The sequence below is a fragment of the Bubalus kerabau genome, chromosome 12 (assembly GCF_029407905.1).
Source record: "Bubalus kerabau isolate K-KA32 ecotype Philippines breed swamp buffalo chromosome 12, PCC_UOA_SB_1v2, whole genome shotgun sequence".
Lineage (NCBI taxonomy): Eukaryota > Metazoa > Chordata > Mammalia > Artiodactyla > Bovidae > Bubalus > Bubalus kerabau.
This window is the reverse complement of record NC_073635.1, coordinates 23,554,911-23,570,777: the sequence shown is the minus strand read 5'-3', so window position 1 is coordinate 23,570,777 and position 15,867 is coordinate 23,554,911. Positions and strand designations below refer to the sequence as shown.

The following is a 15,867-nucleotide window of genomic DNA, read 5'->3' as shown; positions in this document are numbered from 1 at the left end:
ATAGACCTGAGCTACCACAATTCTGAGAACGGGCCTCAAGGAAATGGGAACAAACCAACCCTGGAACTGACGATTAACTGTATTTAGAACAATCAAGATGACACTGGTCAGACCACTGAAGATGAATTTCAAGATGACTGCCAGAGCTGATTGTGCTGCTCCCTCCGTCTATAAAAGTTCTTGTTCCCTGATGGTCAGGATGTGGGGAGAGTCGGGCTTTGGACAGATGTCCACCCAGCTCCCCCATCCCCTGGTTGCCAGCATCCAAAGTAAAGCAATTTTTCCTTTCCACCAACCTGGCCTCTTTATTGGGCAGCCAGACCCCACTTTTGTTTACAACGTGACAGGTTCAACGTACACAATAGCTCTACACATTTCCTAAAGTAACCATTAAGTCATTTGGATAAAACATCAGAAGGATCTTTGGCTAATGGTCTTTAAAACTGGTACTTGGTTAGAAAAGAAATAATGTGAACAACAACAACAAAAAGTCGAAAAACAATCCAAAATAATTTGTTCTATAACAATAGGCTTCTTTTTGGCATTAGTCATCTTCTAGAAAAAGAATAACTCAACATTCCTCAATGCTATTTAATAGTACGGCAGAAACCCTAAGCCAGGTTCTAGACAATTTATCATTTTTGTTCCCAACAAAAGAATCCTGTCCTGAAGCTTACTCAGTACCAAGTGTCAAAAAAATGTCTAGAATGGGAACTTCTACTTAAGATTAAAATTCTTAAAAGATTTTTACAGACTGGAAATCATTGCTCAGATACCCAAGAATTTCATCTATGGGTTTATGTGCTAAAATTGTCTACCTACCTGAATTACACATCACATTTTGGTTAACAAGGATATCATCTGAATAAAACATTTTCTGTGATTTTGAAAAAGAAAGAAGTCAAGAAACAAAAAGTCTTTCACAACAGTTCAAAAATCCCAAGACCAAATTTATTCATTCACGTGGCTTTCAAGCAGGCAATTGCTTTGTCCCCAGCAGTATTATGCAAGCTTACTTAAGAATGCAGAAGAGCTCCAAGAGCTAAAAATTCTATTCCCATCGCCATGGTGAAAACCACAGACTATGAAGATAACTGCCCCCAGCACAAGTAGGGTGGTCTCCAGTATTCCCTGGGAACCCCACCACGGCACTTAAAAACAAACATTACAACTTAGAAATGAACCCTCTGTTAAGGAGCTAGAAAATATCACTTCAAATATCATTTCAGAGACACTGAACTTTCCCACCTCTCATCAGCAACAAGAACACAAAACGAACAAAAAAATCATCCTGAAAGATAAGAATTCTCCTGTATCTGGAAAAAAAAAAAAAAAAGGATGAATAACATTCACAAACAGACACTTCCCACATCTCAAGGAGGTGTGGCTCCATGTAGCATAACCTAAACTCAAGTATTTTGTACAAAACCTCTCAGAGGACACCCCCACTGGGATGATCAATCAGCGCATAGTGGCTTTGGGATGTTTTCCGAGAGCAAAGTCTCAGGAGAATGTTAACATTTTCTTCACTTCTTTTCTGAAGGTTATTGAATCAGGAAATCATTGTCTCCCCATGAATCTATTTTTAGATGACATTATGATTCTATTAGTATGTAAATATAACAAAAATAAAAACATAAACTTATCACATACAATGCTACATTAATACTTAACACAGAAAAGTATCACAAAATGTGCATGCATGCATGCTCAGTCCCTCAGTTGTGTCCAACTCTTTGCGACCCCATGGACTGTGGCGCACCAGGCTCCTCTGTCCACGAGATTTCCCAAGCAAGAACAGTGGAATGGGTGGCCATTTCCTTCTCTAGAGGATCTTCCTGACCCAGGAATCGAACCTGCATCTCCTGCAGCTCCTGATTTGGCAGTTAGATTCTTTACTGCTGAGCCAACTGAGAAGCCCATCACAAAATACAAAAGGCAAGAACAAACACCAGGTAAGATTTAACGTGATGAGTGTGCCTGCCTGTTCGTAAGTTCATTCCAGTCTGGAACACAGGAAGATAATGGTACCTGCAAATCTGCTGCACCATTCAATCCATTCCTCTCCTTGGTTTTTAACTGGGTTAAGACTGAAAACCCTAGTTCACACAAACCAGTTGCTGTGAATAGTAATAATAGCATGACACTCTTTTGACTTAGCAAAGGAAAGTCTTCCTTTATCTTAATCCACAATGCTGATTAACTTCATGTTTCATAATCATGCTTCAATGTATATGAAGAACTGAGCTGCGATCACTCATTCTCTTCTTTGAGCGCCAAGTTTAACTCAGTTACTGATTCTGGGTTTTGAAAAGCAAATGGATCTTGAACCCAATAAATTTGCCTTAATGCCTTGAATTTCTCTTCTGGGAAGAAATGGTTAAAAGTTTTAGAGAGTGAAAAGAGTGAAAAGTCAAAGTGTTAGTTGTTAAGTCGTGTCCAACTCTGTGATCTCATGGACTGTAGCCAACCAGGTTCTTTTGTCCATGAAATTCTCCAGGCAAGAATACTGGAGTGGGTTGCCATTCCCTTCTCCAGGAGATCTTCTGGACCCAGGGATCAAATCCAGGTCTCTTGCTTTGCAGGCAGATTCTTTACCATCTGACTAACCAGGGAAGCCCTGAGAGAAGTGAGATGCACCTACTAAACTTTGAAGGAAAAAAAAAAAAAACAATGGCAGGAATCGACAATAACTTTCCCACAGCATAGCACAGCTACGTGGCTTCCAATCAGCATGCAGTATTTCACTTATTCCACATTAAATCAAAGAATTACAAATAAGTTGTATATTATAGGGAAACCTTTCCAGGTGAATGTCTTAGAGATATTTGAATAAAAGGCAAAATTTATTTTTCATAATGTTTTCTTGCCTATAATAAACATTTTTGCATGGGCTGTACATGTTTCAGTTCAGTCAGTTCAGTTCAGTCGCTCAGTCATGTCCGACTCTTTGCGACCCCATGAATCTCAGCATGCCAGGCCTCCCTGTCCATCACCAACTCCCAGAGTTCACTCAAACTCATGTCCATCAAGTCGGTGATGCCATCCAGCCATCTCATCCTCTGTCGTCCCCTTCTCCTCCTGCCTTCTATCTGCCCCAGCATCAGGGTCTTTAACAATGAGTTGGCTCTTCGCATCAGGTGGCCAAAGTTTTGGAGCTTCAGCTGCAGTCCTTCCGATCAGTATTCAGGGCTGATTTTCTTTAGAATTGACTGGTTGATCTCCTTGCTGTCCAAGGAGAGTCCTCTCCAGTACCACAATTCAAAAGCATCAATTCTTCGGTGCTCAGCCTTTTTTACAGTCTACTAACCTTAGGATGTTTTATAATTGACAAAATGGATGTAAGAGGTGGGGGTTCTGTTAGTGAAATGACTGGTGCTTCAAGGTATTCAGATTGGCTAGAAGAGAGAAACAGTCTTCATTCTTAGGTATGCATGGTAGAAGAATCTAGAAGAATCTACTTAGCTATGGTGGGTATACTCTCTGAACTGGCTCCTGTGACTTGATTCCAGAAGAGTGCTATACCCAGGCAGGATTCACAGCACTTCGGGTGCCCAAATCCATCTCTCAGGTTAGCTGAAATCTTGGCCCTAGAATAATGTTGTGTTTATTTCAAGGGGATTCATTCCTTCATATCAGCCATGATAGAAACACCTAAAAGGATGGAGAGCTGGGATTCAGATGAACTACAGAAAAGGCACTGTCATGTAAGGGCCTGATGGCTAGTAAATATATGTGCTAGTAAAAAAAACTGTGCTAATTATGCTGCTATGTCTGTAGGGGGGCCATCAGTTGGAGAGCTAAAATCCTTGCTGCTGCTGCTGCTGCTAAGTCGCTTCAGTCGTGTCCGACTCTGTGCGACCCCATAGATGGTAGCCCACCAGGCTCCGCAGTCCCTGGGATTCTCCAGGCAAGAGTACTGGAATGGGTTGCCATCGCCTTCTCCACTAAAACCCTTACCTACCTCTAAATCCTAGCAAACATAGCCAGTTGTTTGCAAAATTCAGTTTCCCCTTCTGGGGCACACACTTCAATAAGGTTTGCCAGCCCACCTTCAGTTGGATGTGGGCATCAGCTGACTAGGCATCAGCTGAAGTCTAGTCAGAGGAATATGAGAGTAATAATGTGGGCCATTAAAGGCATATCATGGCCTTTAAAAAATCAGTGCAGCACCTCTGGGCTCTTTTCCTCCTTCTGTCAGGTGGATATAGGGGTAGCTGAGGCTCAGGGAATGGTACCCGTATTAAAGGAGCCTGGGTGCTTGAGTCATCCTAGGGAAGCTGTCAAGTAACATTTACTTGGACCATAATGGGAGCAAGGAATAAATTTTTATTGCGTTTCAGCCATTATGCATTCTTGGGACTATTAATACAGTTTAGCCTATGTAACTGAATCAGGAGACACTGTCAATATTTCTATAAAAGAACCTAATAATTATTCAGAAAAGCCATGACAAACCCAGACAGTGCATTAAAAAGCAGAGATATCACTTTGCCAACACAGATCTATATAGAGAAAGCTATGGTTTTTTCAGTAGTCATGTACGGATGTGAGAGTTGGACCATAAAGAAGGCTGAGCACCAAAGAATTGATGCTTTTGAACTGAGGAGTTGGAGAAGACTCTTGAGAGTCCCTTGGACAGCAAAAGGATCAAACTAGTCAAACCTAAAGGAAATCAACCCTGAATATTTATTGGAAGGCTGAGGCTGAAGCTCCAACACTTTAGCCACTTGATGCAAAGAGCTGACTCACTGGAAAAGACCCTGATGCTGGGAAAGATTCAGGGCAAGAGGAGAAGGGGACGACAGAGGACAAAATGGTTGGGTCATCACTGACACCATGGACATGAGTTTGAGCAAACTCAAGGAGATAGCGAAGGACAGGGAAGCCTAGAGTGCTGCAGTTTATGGGGTCAAAAAGAAATGGACACAACTTAGTGACTAAACAACAAAAGCCTATGTAACTGAATCAGGAGACTGTCAATATTTCCCCAAAGAACCTAATAATTGTACATGACCAGACTAACTGAGAACAGTTTGCATACATTTAGCTACAAGAGATCAACACGCTGTATTTGCAGAATAGCTGAGAAAGAAAGTTGTGTTTGGGAATTAGCAGACAGAATCTTGGTCTACTCCTAGATCTTTTGAATTTTGTTCTTTCCTTTTTCTCATTTAGGAATCGTGACAGGAATCATGATACCCTGACAGAAATAGCAGCTAAGAATGACTGAACTGTGCGTCGAACTGTTCTCAGAATTTTATGCACTAAATTCTTTTAACATTTATAACAACCCTAGGAAACAGGTGCTACAATATCCCCCACCATTTTATAAATAAGGAGAGGAGCACAGAGAGACCGTGTTGACCCAAACTTATACCATTGATAAGGGACAGAGAGGGGTCTTGAACCCATGCAGTTGGGCACTGGTGCACATTTGTTTAATCTTATTCCCACACTGCCTGTCTCCAGAATATCATAGGAGATTCAAAGATGAATGACATTTGGGATTATAAAATTAAGTATTATACAAGGAAATGGCAACCCACTCCAGTATTCTTGCCTGGAAAATCCCATGGACAGAAGAGCCTGGTGGGCTACAGTTCATAGGGATCACAAAGAGTCAGACATGACTGAGTGACTGAGCATCCAAGGTAGTCCACGTACCACTAAGAGGAATACAAAATATTGTAGAGTTTCAAAGAAGGGAGAGAGAATATCTATTCAAAGAGATTTGGAATATTTTAAGGAGGAAAAATGTTTTTTTCTATTCATTTTAATTCCACAAAATTTTCCACAGTGTTTAATGCCAACTCTTCAAAGAGTTGCTAGCCAAGTAATAAGTACAAAATATAGCCACACTAATGTGTACTCAGGAAAATATTCTACCATTTAAAGTAGGAAAATGAGACTTGAATAGTCACAAAATTAGTTTTTATTTAAACTTCATCAGTTCAGTTCAGTCGCTCAGTCATGTCTGACTCTTCGTGACCCCATGGACTGCAGCACGCCGGGCTTCCCTGTCCGTCACCAACTCTCAGAACTTGCTCAAACTCATGTCCATCGAATTGGTGAGGCCATCCAACCATCTTATCTTCATATTCTGAGCTAATTTATGTTCCTTTTTAAGTATTGGCTTGGCCAAAAAGTTTGTTTGGATTTTTCCATAAGCTGCTATGTTAAAACCCCAAGAAACTTTTTAGCCAACCCATATGTCCGAACTGAGTCTTTCTGTTGCTACTTTCTTTACTAGGTGAAAAAGTATTTGCATTTTCACAAGTATATTGAATCTAACATGCCTATCAAAAAGTATACACACAAGGGCATGGATCAAAGAATTTTCAGAAAGTCAATATAACCTCATAAACCTTTACTTGGGCTTCCCAGGTGGCTCAGTGGTAAAGACTCTGCCTGCCAATGTAGGAGAGGTGGTTTCAATCCCAGAGTTGGAAAGATCCCTCGGAGTAGGAAATGGCAACCCATTGCAGTATGCTTGCCTGGGGTATCCCATGGACAGATATCCGTGGAGTATCCCTGGCATAGGTTATACTCCATGGGATTGCAAAAGAGTTGGCCTTGACTTAGCGACAAAACAACAATCTTTACTCAGATTAAAAAATAAAATATGACTGGCACCTCATAAGCATTCTTCTGCTCCTTTTTAATCACCACCCTATCCCAAGGGTAACCATTATCCTAACTTTAAACAGAATAGATTGGTTTGCCTGACTTTGTACTGATGTGAATGGAATCATACATTTGGACTCTTTTGTTATGGTTTCTTTCCTTCAACGTTGTTTGTAAGACGTTTGTGTCATCCATATGGTTGACCATCACAGTAATTTGTTTATTGTAATTGCTGCATGGCATGCCATTGTGAATATACTACAAGTTATCCACTTGACTGTTGATAAGTCTTTTGATAGTTTCCATTTTTTCTTTGGTACAAAAGATGCTTCTATGAACATTCTAATACATGTCTTTTCATGCACATAACTACATATTGCTGTCTGAAATATACCTAGGACTGGAATGATAGATCATAGGGTATGTAGGCACCTAAAAAGGTACTTCCTACCTAGAAATTAAGCTCAGTAAACAATGTTTTGTGTGAGTATTAGCCCAAGTCACATCAGAAAGCCTTAACAAAATAAGCATCAGTTGTGAGAATGGAAGTGTCAACATTCATACAACATATTCATCGTCATTACTCTTTCTAGAGTCAAATTTAGGCCACTAAATTCAGTGGGAACTTATCAAGGGACTGGTTCTTGTCATTTTTCAAGAAATTGCTTTCACTCTTTCATACTAAACTTTAGGGCATGTGCTTCAGTACATCTAAAAATGTCCTAGGGATTCCTGGTGGTCCATTGGTTAAAACTCTGTGCTTCCAATGCAGGGGACTATGTTCAATCCCTGGTGGGGAAACTAAAATCCCATATGAAACACAAGGGGGCAAAAAAAAAATGTCTTCAAGGTCAGTTTTGACTGGAGTGCAGGGAGCACAAGGTCCCCTGCTCTTGCTGTTATGGACTCTCTCTCGGGACACTCGTGTCACTTGTTTTTCTAGTGCAATGAAGTAAATTTCACATTGAAGGCTTCAAGCCCCTTTTGCTGTGGGCTCATTTCTTGTCATTTGTGCTATATCGTGCTATGAAATTTCTGTTTATGAAATCATAACAAAGGGCATAATAATGCCAATTATTTGTCTCATCTCGGCCCAAACACCTAAAGGGCATAATCACTTGGCAGTTGAGGGTTTTTTTCATGCTTATTGGCATTTAGATTCTTGGCAATGTTAGACCGTTTGGGGTACAGTAAACTGAAAGAAAACAGCATGTTAACTTTTTTCAAAACATAACTAAGTTGCTAGAATCAGGACAAATCAATGTTTTTGTCTCTACACTGGGCATGGTATTTTTCTTAAAAAATGCTTATAATTCAAGGGACTGTCCAGATGTTAAAGTCTGGGTGTCTCCCTCTGCTAACCCTTGCGTAGCACATGATCAGGTCATTTTGCAAAAAAGCAAATACCTCAGCCCTGCTACAGGCCAACTTGGCCTGTGCTTTTTGTAATAGCAACCCAAGGAGGAAACATCTGGAAAAATACCATGACTGAGCTGGTGGGATCAAAGACCAATGTGAAACGGTCTATTGTTAATTTCCAGGAACTGACACAGAGTGTAGAATGAAATAATTCAGTTGGGCAGGAATCTTGTCCGATTTCTGAAAGGCTTGCATATCACTGTATTGTCTCGCCAGACAGTAGGAGGAAAAATAGCTCAGCAAAGTTGGGGGAAAAGAAATCTTGGTGTGTGTGTGTAAGTGTGTATATGTGTGCATGCAGTGTGTGCACATACGTGCCAGACAACTCATATCTGTAATCAATATGTTTCTGGCGGATTCCTCTGATGGCAGGGACAACTTGCCATAAAAGTCTTGAAAGAATACAAAGACCAGCTGAAAGAACACTTAAGTCCTGAACTGTGTTTGCAAAGAAGCATCTTGGTTCCCCAGCAGACTGAATTCCAGAGGCCATGGCTCTCGGTTTATCCTTGCTCTCCATAGCGAATGGTCAGGATCTGGTACATAGTTTGCAATATCCAAAAATCTATTGGGTGAAGACTAAATGAATTTATAAGTGAATGGGACAATAAATAAAACAAGCAGCCAAGCTCTACAGTCTAAGGGCTGAATTTGACTCTTGTCAACTGTTTCCCATTGGCAGTCAATTTATCTCCCTGACCTTTAGTAAAAACACTAAAGAAATAGGGGAGAAAAGAAAACAGTATTACCTAGCTTGAGTGGATATTTGATTTTGAAGTGAAAGCCACTCAGTCGTGTCCGACTCTTCGCAACCCCATGGACTGTACAGTACATGGAATTCTACAGGCCAAAATACTGGAGTGGGTAGCCTTTCCCTTCTCCAGGAGATCTTCCCAACCCAGGGATTGAACCCAGGTCTCCCACATTGCAGGCGGATTCTTTACCAGCTGAGCCACAAGGGAAGCCCTATTTGATATTAGGTAGTTAACAGAATAAGGACTAGAAACACCTTTCAGATATCACTTCTCTATTCCGCTGCCCATGGGAAGTGTTTAACAGGAAAGGAATGGATGTAGGTTGAAGAAATGTTCAGTGGATGAAATTATGCATACACGGTGGCTCAGGCAGTAAAGAATCTGCCTACAATGCAGGAGACCCAGGTTTGATCCCTGGGTCAGGAAGATCCCCTGGAGAAGGGAATGGCTACCCACTCCAGTATTCTCGCTTGGAGAATTTCATGGACAGAGGAGCCTAGGGTCCATGGGGTTGCAAAGACTTGGACACGACTGAGCAATTAATGCTTTCACTTTCATTTACATACGTGTGCCAACCTCTGAGAGCACAGCATTGAGTAAACATAAACCACAGTGGGGATGGTAAATAAAAATTAGTATTAGCTAAAGTCTTTGCTAGGATTATGACTATTGAAAAGATCTGGGGGGAAAATCTGAACAACCAGAACCAGACTCTATGACTCAGACAAAGATTCTATGTTTGAATATCAACCCCGAGGGGCTGGTATCTTTATCTGTTTTCTCTATTCATCTACCCAAAGGTCTAGGACAATGCCTGACACATTATAGACGGTCGGCACTTATTTGTTGAATGGACAAATAAACCTTAAAATGCTAAAATGAAAAAAATGGGGGGAGAAGGCCTTAAAGAATATTGTGTTAATCACATTAGTTGGCCGGTTCACTTACTCTCCATCTTCTCAACTGAAGGCAGAGGTCATCAACACGGTCCAACTGGGATGCTACATAATGGTACCTGTGCCTGTACAGTTTAAAGGACAAAAAGATGGAGAATAAAAGGTTTTCTCTCTTCTCCCATCAATAACCTTTTCTCCTTTTCCCTACAACCTCAATACTTGGGTAATAAAGTCAGAAGTCTGAAGAAGAGCAGAACCAGATTCACCTATTTAATGTGTGATGCATTATTTAGTTATAAGAAGGAAGAGGAAGTGCCAGCTTTCTCTCTTTTACAGTGTGTGCGAACATAAATCAAATACAGGAAAGTTGTAAAGCCATCGTGCAATTTTTAAACTTTTATAACTCTGGTGTCAGGGGTGTTAGAAATCATTTGTAAATGGCATGCAAATCAAATTTGCTTCCTCAAGTTGTTAAAAACCTCAGTTCTGCTAGTCCCAGCACCAATTTTTTTTTTTTTTATCTCATTGCCTATAATAGGTATATAAACATTTGTCACAGGCAGGCATTGAAACGATGAATATGTTTTGCACAAACACATGAGGTTATTTTCATAAAGGTGAAAACATTTTTGTTTTAAAGTGTCATTTACAGATTTCTTCTCACCTTGCCTAGAACTCAGGTTATTACAAATTTAGAAAAGCCCAAGGGTATATGGAAACTCCTCTCAACTTCAGAAAGAAACAAAGCTGGAACAGACAATGTTGTTTTTCATTATGCTTCTTATCAGTTTCTTTTCTTTGCAATGAAATCACTCTGGCTTATTCATACCCTTTGGAGAATGAGACTGTGTTTTACCATAAAGACTGACTACTCAGTCATTCTCCCCAAAGGCAGTGTCTGTTGCAAGAGAATCTGTGGGAATCCCTTGACTTTGACTTGTGTGTGGATTGACAAGGCTAAATTGGGTCCGAGTTGCTCGCTGCATAATATTAGATGAGACAAGGGCTGCAAGGGGGAATCCACAAGAGGCTTCCCTTCCTACAAGCATAAACTGAAGCCAAAGTGAGAGATCTTGCTTTGCTTTTATAAAACACATCTTTCTGTACCCTTCTATCATTTAATCCCTAGCATCTCTTAACGTTCCTCTCCCTCGAAAGGGCAAACAGAAGGAAGAAAGGAGTCGTATCAATGACGAAGTTTCTTTCAGCAAAAATTCTTCCTTGTTAGCCATTCTGCAAAAGTTCATTAGCTGAATAAACCATTCTCTGCAGACCTCATCTCTATTCCTCTCTCCTTTCCCCTCCCCCTTCCTTTCTTTTTAACCTTTCAGTGCAGAATTAAGTCTTTGTGATATTCAGCACATCAATGAACTCTCGCCCAGCCTGGGGGGAGCTCAGGGGGCCAGGGCAGGGGCAAATCTGTGGGCTGCATTCCAATTCAGTGAGGCGGTGACAAGGAACCCAGCCCAGTCGTCAAATGGACCCTGTGTCTGCATATGATTCATAACCCGAACATGTTTAGAAAGGGACAGAAAGGAAGAAGGAGGCATGGGATTTGGAGTTATAGAGTCAGTATTGTGCGAAGATTTAGAGCATTATGGGGGTGAGAAAAAGAGGATTTATTCTTGAGTCCTGGCAGCACTCAATCCACTGGCAGATCTGCTTCAAAAGAAGGCCAGTGACTTTATACAGCAGCTTTCCAAATAAGTTCAAGTTAAAACAAAACAAAACAAAGCCCACGACTAGTCTTCCCACCCCAGCAGCCCACTTCTACCCTCTCATGGCAAAATAAATGAATGAGTAAATGAATGAATGAATGAAATGAACAAGTCCTTTTCAACTATAGCTGGTTTCGTCTATGATTTTGTTTTCTTTTGGATAATGTAGGGGCAAAAGATGAATTAGCTGCTTATGCTTTTTATGAGATTTGGGGAAAACTGCTGCAGGGATATTTAAACAGTGAACTTAGAGAACGAATTAATTTAAGGGTTCTCATTTATCCACATGGAGTGTAATAGATTCAAAGCTAAATAATCGATTGGCTAGACATACTCTGATTCCTAAAAGTTTTAAGGAAAAGATTAAAGCTTTTTTTAAAGGATGCAACAAAACTAATACTGGAGTTAAAAGGCACTGGCTATGTCTTATTTTTTTATTACCCCCTGATTTTTAATAAATTTATTAAATAAATTTTAATAAAATGCATTTACATTTTATCCAGCAATCTCCTTATAATATACATGGCTGAATATTAAAAATGGTAGGAGCTAATATCACTTTGAATAAGCTGATGCTTATCCTACATTTTAAACGATAGATGTCTCAAGACCCTCATTAAGGCAGAATGCCTCAAAGCTCCAGATAGCAGCTATGCATTTTCTTCAGTTATCCAAATAAAATATCTGATTTAGTCACAGAAATCTCACAATAATTGTCTCATCTTTGGGAACTTAAACAGTTTTGCCTTTCTTATTTATACTCTCAGTTACCTCTGGCATTAACATAAACTATCCACTGTGGTCAACTAGCCTTGAAGACTGTATGGCATATGAACAGTCATATTCATCATAAGATGCCTGGGAGGGTAAAGGTGGAAAAGGGATTCCAATAATTAATGATATATAAGATGCTGCTGATGACGAAACCAAGAATTCCAGATCTGCTATTTCTGAAATGTTTCAGCAATGCTGCTCTGCCCCCTCTTTCCCTCCCCCCACCACAGAAATAAGAGATGGATTAAGTCCAGTTTGTCAACAGGTATAGATTTTAAGTCTTGAGTGTGCTAATCTATCTACTTAGTTTATCGAAATAGTCCCATGGGGGACTTCCCTGGTGGCCTAGTGGTTAAGACTTCCTTCACCTTCCAAGGCATGCAGTGCAGGTTTGATCCCAGGTCAGGGAGCTAAGATCCCATGTGCCTTGTGGTAAAAAAGACCAAAACGTTAAAACAGAAGGAATACTGTAACAAATTCAATAAAGACTTTAAAAATGGTCCATTAAAAAAAAAAAGTCAGTCCCATAAAACCCAGGACAATTTGTATTCTCCTATGTATACTGACTTCAATCCTGCTTACAAAAGAGAACAAACATTTTTAAATGTGGAATAAATTATACAGAATAAGGGCTTGTTTCTCTACTCGGGGACATCTTGCTTCTTGCAAAGCACAAGCATAATTTCACTGCCTCTCTTCAGTGAGTTGAGACTGATGTCATTGGTTGGGACCACAGTGATCTGAGGTCAAAGTCTTTTATATCACTGAACAAAGAAAGAGAGGAGCATTTTCAGGCAGCTTTGGATGAAATGGTTTCAAAACCTATTTGGTATTCCCACCCTCTTCTTTAAAAACAGAAGTGAAGAAAAGTATTATAATTCTTATTTAACGAAATGCACTAAAAAATTCTCAGTAAAAAACTTTACAGCCAATAAATTCTGCATTTACTGTGTGTGAAGTAAGAGTTGAGTTCGTATTCTCAAATTAATTAAAATCTTTTAACTTTCACTAAAGCTACTGTATCCTTAATCACTTGGGCAAACTGGTTTAAGTTGATAATTCCTCCTAAATCCTAATTTTTATTGAAATTTTTAATCATTATGAGTTCTGCACATAGCAGCCTCAAATTTTTAAAAAAATTCCTGCCAACAAGGAATTTAGAAATGATTTTTCTTTGTTTCTTGGGGATCTTTTCCCAATTTGAGGCTTGCCAAGACAGATTAGGATTAACTAAAAGGTTTTCTAAAGATATATTTAATGTCCCTGACCTGGGTAGAGTGGCACCTGGTTGGTGGCGCCTGTCTCATATCAGTGAGGGGCAAAACAACCCCTGGTTTATCCCAGTTTGGCTTTTGCTCTGTGCCCATGCCTGGTTCATGCCCTGGACACATGGAAAGAAAAAAAAAAAAAAAGGAAAAGGAAAAAAAAGATATATTTAAAACCCAAGTACATTTTCTAACTGTTAATAGCTGTTAATATTTCTTTCACAGAAGCAAAAATGGAGCAATGATTCACAGCAAAGTGACCAAAGGCACAAAGAGGTTTTATAGACAAAACACACAGCTTAATAGCTTATGTGTTTCTAGAAAATCTGGATCAGCAGCTGCATTTGCACCTGCTCAGCTGCCCTGACCTTTCTTTATATTATCAGGCAAGCCTCCTTCAAACTGGACTCTCTAGAATCTGTACCCACTGTTTCCCTGCAGCTCCCTTCCTAACTCATGTAAACCACACGGTTGGAAATAAGGCTTATTTCCCAAAGACCACAGTGCCTGAAGACTATGGTCTGGGTCACTATGCAGTCAACACACAGAGTATGCCTGAGTCCATCAAAGTGTAATCTGTACCTCAACTTGAATCCCATTAGGTGGATTTGATGAATGGACCATTCACCCTTTGTGTCTTATTTCTATAGGTAGTAATTAATATTGTTAGCATTATTAGGGGGAAAGTAAGCTGAGCGCCGAAGAATTGATGCTTTTGAACTGTGGTGTTGGAGAAGACTCTTGAGAGTCCCTTGGACTGCAAGGAGATCCAACCAGTCCATTCTAAAGGAGATCAGTCCTGGGTGTTCTTTGGAAGGACTGATGCTAAAGCTGAAACTCCAGTACTTTGGCCACCTCATGCGAAGAGTTGACTCATTGGAAAAGACTCTAATGCTGGGAGGGATTGGGGGCAGGAGGAGAAGGGGACGACAGAGGCTGGATGGCATCACCGACTCGATGGACGTGAGTCTGGGTGAACTCTGGGAGTTGGTGATGGACAGGGAGGCCTGGCGTGCTGTGATTCATGGGGTCACAAAGAGTCGGACACTACTGAGCGACTGAACTGAACTAAAGACTTTGTTATTTAAAAGAACTGCTCTAAAGGAAGCACAGAGGAAAATGTTCCCATTTAGAAACTGGGACCCATCCCATCAGTTTTCTTAACACATCAAAATTATAGGATTTATTTTTTACTTAGGTGGTGGCTCAGATGGAAAGAATCTGCTGGAATGCGGGAGACCTGGGTTCAATCCCTGGATCGGGAAGATCCCTTGGAGGAGGAAATGGCAACCCACTCCAGTATTCTTGCCTGGAGAAGTCCATGGACGGAGGAGCCTGGTGGGCTACAGTGCACGGGGTCATAAGGAGTCGGACACGACCGAGCAAATAACACTTTCATAACTCAAGGCCCCTCCAAGAGCTGGCTTGCAAAAATCAGGAGATGCCAGCTTTGTGATATCTGGGGAGGGAAGAAAATGCCTTAGGACTCTTGGCAAAAGGCTGGGGAAAGCGACTTTGTCTAAAGTTAGAAAATTTTCAAAAGGTTATTTGAAAGTCCTGAAAGAACTGTATCTTTACTTTCACTGTAAGAGATACTTAGGGGATGTACTTAGTACAGACAACTATACTCTATACCATGTAATAATCTATAATGGAAAAGAAAAAGTATATATATATATATATATATACACACGTATATATTTAATCACTTTGCTGTACACCTGCAATTAACACAGCATTGTAATTCAACTAGACTTCAATAAAAAGAGGGACATAAATATGGTGAGAGGTGGAAAAGGAGGCTTTTCCTGGCATGTGGCTGAAAATAACAACTAGAGGTAAGATAAAAACTCCTATGAGTTCTACAGTCTGTTTTTGCCCTGTAGTCTTGACTTTGTCCTGGAAAGAACTTTCGTCCTTTCCTACAGTGCTGTTCTTACAAGCAGCAATACCTTGTCTTTAAATTCTCAAAACTAAGAAACAGTTTGGATGTAGAATTGAAAAGCAGTTGTGCTTGATCATTTCTGTTTTGCCAGGAGGGCATTCTTATTGCTGGTGGTAGCAATATCTAATATCTGTCTATCAGATCATGAAGAAATTCTAAATTACAAGTGTAGATGCCCATAGCATAGAAAGTGTAGAAAGTCGAGTGATACTTTCCTATTATGTCCCCAACCACCAGGTTGTCAATCATGGAGAAAAGGTGAAAGACTGAAAGTAAAACTTTAAGATGCACCAAAGTGATGCTTGGATATCACATTTGCTATTGGTTTAAAATTCAATTAAAAAGATGCTTTTAAAGGATTTTTCAAAATACAGCTAATAATTTAAAATTACTCTTTATAGATTCTGCTGAATGTTGAGTTCATAAACCTTTAAGCCTTAGGTTCATAACCTACTAATCACACACATA

General features: G+C 40.1%; 1 protein-coding gene and 1 non-coding gene across 2 annotated transcripts in view; one reads left to right on the top strand and one right to left on the bottom strand.

Moving 5' to 3' along the window:
- The window catches only part of LHFPL6 (LHFPL tetraspan subfamily member 6), a 236,704-nt gene that overhangs the window by 69,620 nt on the left and 151,217 nt on the right, over nucleotides 1-15,867 (bottom strand). The window lies entirely within an intron of this gene.
- On the top strand, nucleotides 13,448-13,582 carry LOC129624869 (small nucleolar RNA SNORA48). The gene has a single exon (XR_008701196.1). It is a non-coding gene; the product is annotated as a small nucleolar RNA SNORA48 (small nucleolar RNA).